Source organism: Delphinapterus leucas, chromosome 1, assembly GCF_059928025.1.
Source record: "Delphinapterus leucas isolate spDelLeu-1000000601 "Yukka" chromosome 1, BTC_Dleu_Yukka2, whole genome shotgun sequence".
Lineage (NCBI taxonomy): Eukaryota > Metazoa > Chordata > Mammalia > Artiodactyla > Monodontidae > Delphinapterus > Delphinapterus leucas.
Window position 1 is genome coordinate 144,049,289 of NC_143129.1, and position 7,074 is coordinate 144,056,362.

The 7,074-nt window shown below is 46.7% G+C and overlaps 1 pseudogene; it reads left to right on the top strand.

The window, feature by feature from the left end:
• The first annotated feature begins 3,373 nt into the window (after window positions 1–3,373).
• LOC111175436 (G protein pathway suppressor 2 pseudogene) lies at window positions 3,374–4,476 on the top strand (annotated as a pseudogene).
• Window positions 4,477–7,074: the final 2,598 nt, after the last annotated feature.

The window sequence follows — 7,074 nt, forward strand, 5'->3', positions numbered from 1 at the left end:
AAGAGCCGGGTCCCAATCACATTAAGGAACTCTTGAAGGATTTCAAGTAAGGTAGGAACATGATTAGATTTAATTCTAGAAAGACAGTCACAGGTGTTGTGGCAAACAGATTGGAGGGAAAAGACATTGAACTGGGGGACTAGTTACGGGCCAGTGACTGTAAAAGAGCTGAGAAACGATATGAGGGGAATGAAGCTGGGCAGAAGCAATAACAGGGAGGGAGAGAGAGAGGCTGAGAGATAATGAGGTAGAACAGGCTTTGATGATTACTGAATGGATACCAATGTAAGATGCTTACGTTTATTATCTTTTTATTAATTCTTTTCATCCCAGCAACAGACTTAGAGGGACACCACATTTTTTTTATCATTTTACACTTGAGGAATTTAAGGCTAAAGAGATTTAAATAACTTGTCCAAGGTCACATAACTGGTAAGTGTCAGAGCCCACATTTGAAGATAGACATATCTGATGCCAAAGTCATTGTCTTTCCGAAGTGCCACATAGCACCCTCTCCAGTGTACTGAGGATCCACCAGGGTGACTAAGAACAAGTCCAAACTGGGCTCAGGACAGGTGCTCTCCTTACCTCTTGGTACCAACTCTGTTCCTCAAGCTACATGGTCCACTCTCAGGGTTATATACCGAATTCTTCACTTCCTTGGGTCAAGCTGATTTCTTGGCACATAGTAGATAATTAATAATGGCTAAAGAAGAAGAAAAATTACAGCAGAAATGTGGAAGAGTAAAAAAAATCTTTCAGTTGATATTATTCGCATTATTATTCTCATTTCTGCCTATCAAATTGACTGGCAGTGGGTAACTTGGTACACTCTTTCTGAAAAATGGTTTGACATTATGCATCATTTTTAAAAAGTCATACCCTCTGCTGAGTACTCAGTTATTTCCTTAAGATGAGAACCTGAGTAAAGATTTATGGACAAAGATATTCATCTCAGCCTTTTTTACAATGTAAGCAAAAAAGAGGTGGGGGCAATTTTCCAAAAACAGGTGAATGACTAATGATATCAATTCAGAATATTAATCCTGCAGAATTTTTAATGACATTAGAAAGTTACCACAATACCACACTAAGTGTAAAAAGAATTTAATAAATACAGTTGTATATACAGTAAACTCCTCATCTGTGTACAGAGTTCCCAGCTAGGGCTTAAGCAATATTATACCCCTGGGGTTGAGGCATTTCTGGAAATGGCAGGTGGAATGATGGGATCAGTCCAGTGGGATTGTCCTGGGAGAGTAGTCAGCATCAGGAGGGAAGGGCTGGGCAGACATGTTTAACCAAGACACAAAGCCTCATACATAGGCTGGGTGGGGGCTGTTCTGGGGAAGGCAGGGTGTCTGTCACGCAGTTCCTGGGGAACTCAGAATATATCTGAGCTAAGAGAGAAGCTAAAATCTGCTGTTTACCTTATGTGACTGTGTAGCAAACTACCCTGAAATTTAGTGACTTAAAACAGCAATTTATCATTTTCCTTCATGGTTCCTTGAGCTAACTGGGCAGTTCTCCCTCAGGGTCTCCTATGTGGTTGTGGTAAAATGGTGGGTTTAGCTAGAGTCACCTGAAGGCTGGACTCCTTGGGAATCCAAGATGGCACACTCACATGCCTGGAGGTTGGTGCAGACTCTGCCCTCAGATGGGGCTGTCAACTGGAGCACCTACATGTGAACCCTCTATATGGCTTCTCATCATATGGTGGTGGGTTCTGGGAAGAAGTAACCCAAGAATGAGCATTCCAAGAGACTCAGGTAGTGTCAAGCCTTGTTATCACCTAGTCCCAGAAGTCCCAGAACATGCTTTTGGACGCATCCTGTTGGTAGTAAGTCACAAGGACCAGACCAGATTCAAAGGGTTGGGGACTAGATTTCACTTCTTGATGTGAGGAGCAGCAGGTGCTTGCAGGAAGGGAAGGAGTTGATGGTGGCCATCTTTCAAGCCTATTTATCACAACCGTTTTCAATAAAAAGCTCTGGCAGACATTGCTACATAGGACCTAAAGCAGGGCTGTTTGCACCCCCAAAGTATAAGCCAAAAGGGTCAGAGACTCCCACCTCTATAGGGATATCAGCTTAGCTTTGGTTTCCTACAGGCTCCGGAGAGCTCAGCTGTGCTCTGTACCTGGAGGATGGCTCCAGGGCACCAGGAGGGGCCAAAGTACATGGCAGCTATGAGATTCATAACAGTGCCCATTAGAAAAAGCTTTGAAGGTGGGCCCTGGCAGCAAAAGCGAGGCAGAGTCAGAGGCCTGGAGACCTCCAGAGTGAATATCTTTGTAAGGACCACAATTCTGAAAGTAAAGAAAACAGAGGAGTAGTTCCTGAGTTCATATGAGAAATTCCTTAGAACTTCCCAGAAATAATTCAGGAGATCTTTACAAAAGAGGGTTTGGGGGAGCCAGTAAAATACAAGTTATGACTACTAATACCACCCCATTTTTTTATGCCAGCTTGATGTAAAGCAGGTTGTATGACTTAAACACACGAACATGTATGTTTCTATGCACGTACATGTAAATGTACACATACAAAGAAAAAGTTACATTGGAAGAAGTTACACCAAAATGTTAAGTGTCTCTGCAATCTCTAACATCAGATCTCTTTGATATCAGGACATTGTTTTTAACTCCCTTCTTTGTATATTTTTCTGTATGTTCCCAATTTTCTAGGATGAACCTATTGCTTATATAACTAGTAATAAGTACATTTCTTAAGAAAAGCATACGTTAATGATGGTGCTTGCTCAAGTGAGGTAAGGAGGAGAGGAGGTCTACCCCACTCAGGCCCTGGCTCTGACACAACAAACATGGCAGTCAACATCTACAACAGATTTGGCCTCCAGAACAGCCCAGGGGAACAATGAGCATAGCAGGTCTGGAGCCACTGGGTAAGGATGTCCAGACTGATCCAGGTGGACTCCCACCAGCTTGTCATACTCCCAGATTATCCTACCCAGGCCCCCAGAAGTTGTGCTTGGTTTACATGCACACCCATAGGCATTTCACTCCCAGGCACATCAGGGGCATTTCATCACACTCACCTCCTTCAACGCAGTCCCCGTGAGTCCTCTTTATTTAACCCCAAGACATCTTCCCTAAACTCCTGGAAGTCTGAGAGCATCACTTCTGCTTCTGACTCAAGGGCAGTTTCTCACCTTCCTGTAATTCTCTCTGCTGGAATGTCCTGTCCTCCACTCATTCTGATCAGTTTCCCATACCTCTGGGGAGTGGGGAAAAAAAAGAAAACCCCAGGGAGGCTGCAGAGGAAGCAAAAACAAGGTGGGCCCACCCTAAGTCTGGTGATCAGTGACCAAGCAGGGTGCCCACCGCCCAAACACCCCAGGCAGCACCCTGCCCATGCTCCTGGAGCACCCCAAGCTTTCCAATGTCATGGCCAGGGCATTGCACCAGCCCATTGTGCCCCTTGTGCAGGGGCACAAGCAGCAAGAGGAAGAAGAGGTGGACAAGATGATGCAACAGAAGATAAAGGAAGAACAGGAGAGAAGGGAGAAGGAGATGGAAGAGAGAATGTCATGGGAAGAGACCAAGGGACAAATCTTGACATTTCAGGAGAAACTTTTGGCCCAACAGGAAGAAAAGCACTGTTTTCTTGCAGCTCAAGAACGTTCTACATGAAGAAGAAAAACAAAGGCAAAAGGAGCAGAATGACCTGACCACTCTGACATCAGCTGTGCACCAGCAGAGCCTGACTGTCACCCAGGAACTCACACCCTCAGCAAGCGGGGGACAGCTGGAGGACACAATCACCCAGGCATCCTCATGACAGCTGACAGAGCCAAACCGATGTTTGGGCCCCAGATGCTTATGACCCAGCACTACCTGGGCTCAGCCGCTGCTTCCAAAGGGAGCCCAGAGCATGGACAATTCCAAGGCAGCCCAGGTGGTGCTTATGGGACCTTTCAGCCTCCACCTCACCATGGACCCGAGCAGCTAACCTGTAGTCCTACTCAGCAGCTCAGAGCACGATGTTAAGCCTTTCCTGCAGTGCAGTGCCTATCTCAGCCACAGTCACAGCCCCGCGCCAGGCACGGCCACTTTCAGCCCACCCAGACAGGGTTCCCCTAGCCTGGTGGTGCCCTGTCCTTGCAAAAGAATATGGGAGATGCTAACAGAAGACTGCTTCTCTGATTCACCCTCCCCATGCCCCACACATCCCCAAGCTCTGCATCCAGCCCTGGACTCCCTGCCTCTCCCCGCAGACCCTTGTGTGGATGCAACAGCCCGAAAAGTTGGGCTTTTCAGCTACCAGCCATCCCTGCCCTTGGCTCACCACTATCTAGCACAGCCAGGACCCAAGATTCTACCACAAGTGACCATCAGATTATATCTTCAACCCTCACCGCTCATCATGGAGGAGGGTCCCCAGTGTGTCCGAGTCCCAGGCCAATAAAGTCTACTGTCACTTGAAAAAAAGAGGGGGAGCCTCACCTTCTGTAGAAAGCCTCCCCAGACACTCTAGCCCTCCTGTCTCAAAAACCATCCATGCCCAGACTGGTTCCTATGTGCGCTCCCTCCCTCGCCACACTGTCCTCACCGCATCGCCATGGTTTCTCATCCATTTTCCAAAGCCATGCCGGGGTTCCCTGGGGGTGAGGACCTTGCCTGATTCATCCCTGGGACCCCAGCACCAGGTCAGCATGCCCACTTCCTTCCACACACCTGTTACACCTGCCTCTAGAAGCCGAGGTGTCTAGAGTTAGGCTTACAGTTATAAGGTACGCCTACTGGTAGGGAAGGAGTTGTGGGCTGTCTGGAAAAACAGCAAATTATTAAGAAGTAACAACGAATTACACACTGTCTGAAAAATGGCAGTTGGAAGAGATCCTTTTAAGTTTCTTCCCGAAATGTCCTCAGAGGGGTAGAAGTTTGCTCACAGCTTCCATATGCCTTAAGTCATTTAATTAACAACCCAGTCAAGTGAGGAAATAGGGACTCAGAGAAGGGAAGCAGTTGACCTGATTGCATCTCATGTAAATGCAGAGCTAGGACTATCTGGCTTGAAGCCCATGCCTTACCCTCTAGACCACAGGAGGATGGAAAGTTGGCCCTGGGGGAGATCTGTGGGCTTTGATAAAGTTAGAGTCATCTTTCCTCAGGGAAAGAGGGAGAAAGAAGGCATTTCTCTGCCTAAAGTGTCTGAGTTTGTGTGTCTGCTTCTTCATGCTTTCCATCATTGCCTGTTATGGGCTGAAATGTGTCCTCCCAAAATGCATATGTTGAAGCCCTAACCCTCAATATGACTCTTTTGGGAGACAGAGCATTGAAAGAGGTAATTAAGGTTAAATAAGGCTATAAGGTTGGGGCCCTAATCCGATTAGACTGGTGTCCTTAGAAGAGGAAGAGACACCAGGAGGGCATGCGACAGAGAAAAGACCATGTGAGGACACAGCAAAAAGGCAGCCATCTGCAAGCCAAGGACAGAGTCCTCAGGAGAAACCAAAACAATTGATACCTTGAATGATACCTTGATCTTAGATTTCCAGCCTCCCAAACTGTGACAAGTAAATTTCTGTGCTTTAAACCATCCAGTCTGTGACATTCTGTTATGGCTGCCCTAGCAGACTAAGGCACGGCCCAAAGAGGAAAGAGGACACACGTTTGCATTTCTCTTTGGCCTTGATCACCCTAAGGAGCCAGATGGCAGGAAGATCAGAATTGGGGTTAGGGGGGTATGGTGGAAAACCTCTAGAAAAGGGGGCCGTACTTCTACCAGCTGGGGCAGCCCTGGGGACATTCCTTTACCACAGAGGCTGGGACCATCAGTATGTGTGAGACACCTGCACGGACCACCCATCAGACTGGAGAAACGGCTCACGGAGAGTAGGAGGGCTTTGGCTTAAGCTGGCCACAGACTCTCAGCCAGTCTGATTGAAGTAGGAGGAAAAGAATAAAACTCAAGTGACCACTAGCAGCCACACACAACAGCCCTACTGAGAACACTGTATCCATCAGGGAAGCCAAGTTCACCACAGATGGTCCAGAAAAGAACAAAAAAGACTTTAGTAAAAGGACCGTTGAAGAGATAAGGGGCAGAGATAAGGGAACAGATGAGAATCCTCAGACACTGGCAACAGCAGAGAGCTGTTAGCACCACAAGGGCTAGAGGGACAGGGAGGGACAGAGACAGTGTTAGTGAAGCTATGTAAACCAGCTCCCATGCAGGACGTCAACCACAAAATACGGCCAGGAATGTGGTGCTGGGGCAGCAAAGAAATACCTCAGGCCTCTCTCTTCCTATTGCTCCACCTCCTGCCAGGGCCTCCCGTGAGCCAAGCCTGTCAAGGGAGCCCAGGTAATGCAGTCCATAAGGGTCAACCTTATCCCAGAGCAAGACAAAGAGAATCAAAAATGGATCTGGGAATAGAACTACCATATGACCCAGCAATCCCACTACTGGGCATATACCCTGAGAAAACCATAATTCAAAAAGAGTCATGTACCAAAATGTTCATTGCAGCTCTATTTACAATAGCCCGGAGATGGAAACAACCTAAGTGTCCATCATCGGATGAATGGATAAAGAAGATGTGGCACATATATACTATGGAATATTACTCAGCTATAAAAAGAAACGAAATTGAGCTATTTGTAATGAGGTGGATAGATCTAGAGTCTGTCATACAGAGTGAAGTAAGTCAGAAAGAGAAAGATAAATACCGTATGCTAGCACATATATATGGAATTTAAGAAAAAAAAATGTCACGAAGAACCTAGGGGTAAGACAGGAATAAAGACACAGACCTACTAGAGAATGGACTTGAGGATATAGGGAGCGGGAAGGGTAAGCTGTGACAAAGTGAGAGAGAGGCATGGACATATATATACTACCAAACGTAGGGTAGGTAGCTAGTGGGAAGCAGCCGCATAGCACAGGGAGATCAGCTCGGTGCTTTGTGACCACCTAGAGGGGTGGGATAGGGAGGGTGGGAGGGAGAGAGACGCAAGAGGGAAGAGATATGGGAAAATATGTATATGTATAACTGATTCACTTTGTTATAAAGCAGAAACTAACACACCATTGTAAAGCAATTATACTC